Source organism: Lineus longissimus, chromosome 12, assembly GCF_910592395.1.
Source record: "Lineus longissimus chromosome 12, tnLinLong1.2, whole genome shotgun sequence".
Taxonomy (NCBI): Eukaryota; Metazoa; Nemertea; class Pilidiophora; order Heteronemertea; family Lineidae; genus Lineus; species Lineus longissimus.
This window is the reverse complement of record NC_088319.1, coordinates 9031104-9034772: the sequence shown is the minus strand read 5'-3', so window position 1 is coordinate 9034772 and position 3669 is coordinate 9031104.

The window sequence follows — 3669 nt, the reverse complement described above, 5'->3', positions numbered from 1 at the left end:
TTTAACATTCCAACACCATGTGCGAATATCAGAAGTATTTCTTTGAAGACAAAATAGTGCAAATTGTAATAGTTGATGACCATAATTATGAAAAAATCAATTCCATTTAAAATTTAGCTAAATTATGCCTGATATATTGTAGAATTTAACTATATCATTACCACATGTATTTTCATCATCAAGGATCAAAATATATTCCCCATTTTTATGTTATCAAACAAAATCAGATAATCGTTTGACAAGTATAAAGTACAGTGACTTGAATCGTAGATTGTCAGAAGTGAACCATACCGGGAGTGATAGAGTAGCAGCCCAATGGCTTTTACTTACTTTCCCTTTGATGAGTGGCGGCGTCCTCCTGGTGCATGTCAGAGTATTTACTGCCAAGTGTCCCAGCCAAAGAGGTATGGTACAGGTACATGTATTAATGAATTGGACACTTTAATATAATAGCTGACAGGTCAAATATATACTCTTAGTCATATAAATGTTTTATGCTCGCTGTTGTGAGAAGTCAGGTTAGTCTGAAGCTGAGCATCAGTAATGTCAGTAGTGTGTTGCATCTTCTGAGCAGTGCACAACTGAAAGCGAGGTCATTCTGTGCTGTATGAGACTATATGATAAACTTCACTGTGGGTCTTCTGAGAACTCAATACCCTGATGGCACAAGTCGGAACTTGACACATGGATTGGACTCGTGCTAGCTGGTACAGTCATGTATAAACAGTCGTGCTTGTCAAAGGTGAACCCTTGTGTTGAATGAGACCATTGGTAATATTGGCAAAAGGTTTAGAACTGCACTCTCTGGTGTGGGCTGGGGATGTCCTCGCTATCTGTTGTTCCCTAGATATCATTTAAGTGTGTATTCGATCTGTCAATCCAAGTTGTAAATTCTTGTTAAAACAATGATTTAAATGTGCTTATATTTTTTAAGTTGTAATTTTGTCCCTGAAGTCTCACTGTGTGATAAGCTGAAACAATTTACTGCCTTTAGGTACACTTTCTAAGGAAGTTTCATCATGAAATGTGGTTGGATGATAGTTCAGAAGTAAAGGTCATAGTTATGGCTTGATACATCAGCTAAATTTCAGTTCAATCTGAGTCTTGCTTTGGCCACCAGGGGGCTAAAACTAAAAAGGTAAAAAGTGCAATATCTTGTTTATTAGGGACTTGTTTTTCGATAATATTTTTATGGGAGGTACTCTAAGCAAGGATACATCACATATCGTATGGATTTTTGATTTGATCTACTTTTCAAGGTCGCAGAGGTCAAATGGCTTAAATTGGTTGTAAGGCCTTAACTAGGGCACGTTTCTTAACTGTAGTGACCATTGATCTCACATTTGGTAAACATGTACAGTACCCTATAGTCGGGTGATCCAAGGACAAAAGTTCGGTTTGGTCTTATTAACAGCTTGGCAAGTCCAGGGGGCCAAATCTGCAAACCTTAGAAATAGGATTATTGCTTAACTACTTGCCTGAGTGCCACCAATCGGATATCATGGGTACATCTAACCACCATGCGGTATTATATGTCATATGGGTTTTTGACTTGACCTACTTTTCAAGGTCACAGACTAGGTTAAATATCATAAAATTTCCATTTGGCTTTATACTATATTGGCTATATAGTATAGCATGTTTCTTAACCAGCATGAATTCTATACGGTGAGCACAATGGCCCCTGGCCTTTTCTTTACACTGTTTATTCAACTGTCAGCAGAGTGCGTTGATGTGTTTAGGTGTCCTTAGATCCAGCACATGACAGATTTGTAAAAAGGTGTGTAACTCAAGGTCCTTGACCAAATACGGCTCATTTCTTTCATTTTCAAGTGATAGCTCTGGCTAACACAACAGCCATAAACAATGCCCCTATCAGGTCCCTCAGAATATCCCCTCAACCAGATCAGTCCAGGAGCTGAGTGATTTTTATTCAACATGCAGGGTACAAATTAATTATTTTATTGTGGTGTGGGATAGCGTATGCCTGCCTGACCAGAGAAACCCAATTCCTAAGTTTTTCCAGTGGTGGGTGTAGGAGATGGATGGGTTAGAATTTTGTTAATGTCTTCATCATTGGACCAGGAATGGTGGGTGTAGGAGATAGAGGGGTTAGGATGTGTGTTGATGTCTTCATCATTGGACCACAAATGGTGGGTGTAGGAGATAGATGGGTTAGAATGTGTGTTAATGTCTTCATCATTGGACCACAAATGGTGGGTGTAGGAGATAGATGGGTTAGAATGTGTGTTAATGTCTTCATCATTGGACCACAAATGGTGGGTGTAGGAGATAGATGGGTTAGAATGTGTGTTGATGTCTTCTTCATTGGACCACAAATGGTGGGTGTAGGAGATAGATGGGTTAGAATGTTTGTTAATGTCTTCTTCATTGGACCACAAATGGTGGGTGTAGGAGATAGATGGGTTAGAATGTGTGTTAATGTCTTCATCATTGGACCACAAATGGTGGGTGTAGGAGATGGAAGGGTTAGAACTTTTGCTGATGACTTCATCATTGGACCAAAAATGGAGCTTTGTACAGGACAACAAGCAACTCCGAGGACTATGGGCTTGATACTTTAAATGTATGACCCCCTAGGTCAGATGACCTCTGAAAGCAAATTTCTGTCCAATGTGATTCTTGTCTTAATGACTGTTAATGACTGTATCACCTCATAATTTTATCACATGTACTCTCATGGTCAAAAGTTTATGGACACCAGTTTTCCTCAATTTTCCCAAAAACCACATGGTCAAAAATTGCCTGGGTACTACTGATGTGTAGAGAAATTCATAGGCTATAAGATGAGGTTAACTTTGCCGACGGGTATTATGATGTAATGATGCTGTGATGTAATTTGTATCGACACCCCCAAATAAACTTTTTTATGAACCATTTTTCTCTGGGTTTTTATGACTCCAGCTCTCTCTCGAGCTGAAGTCAGTATTGTTGTTGCTCAGCCGAGTCTAAAGTTTCTTGTACAATCACGTGACCTCAGGAATACTCTAGCTTTCATCAATGTTTTTCGCCAATCTAAGGATTTAGTGTTTTAAACTGTATTTTACAACAACGTGTTTCTTCTGGTGAAAGAATACCAGAAAAAAATTGATTAATAAAAAAGTTGTTTAGGGGTAGTCCATACAAATGACCTCGCAGAATCATTACATCATTACACCTGTCGCTATATTTAGCCTCATCTTATAGCCTAAGAATTTCTCTACACATCGGTAGTACCCTGGCAATTTTTGACCCAGTGGTTTTCGAGAAAATTGAGGAAAATCATTGTCCATAAACTTTTGACTATAAGTTTACTTCCAATTGGGATGCATAACAAACGTGGGTTTTTGATTTGACCTACTTTTCATGCTCACGGAGGTCAAAAGACGTAAATTTTACATTTTGGTTAACTATTGCACATTTCTCAACCAAAGTTTGATCTGATGAGCACAATGGCCACTTGCCTTTTCGTGATTTGGAAAACGTTTCTTTTCAACATTGCCGCCTTGTGATTTTGTCACTACAAGGCCACTATTGTGGACATAAATCGGTATTACACACCATGAAGTCAAATTTATAATCAAACGCATGACCATCGGCGTCCATTTTCACACTGATGACAAGAAATAGTCTAGTGTTGGCTGCAAATGGTCCTGCATCGGAGTAAGA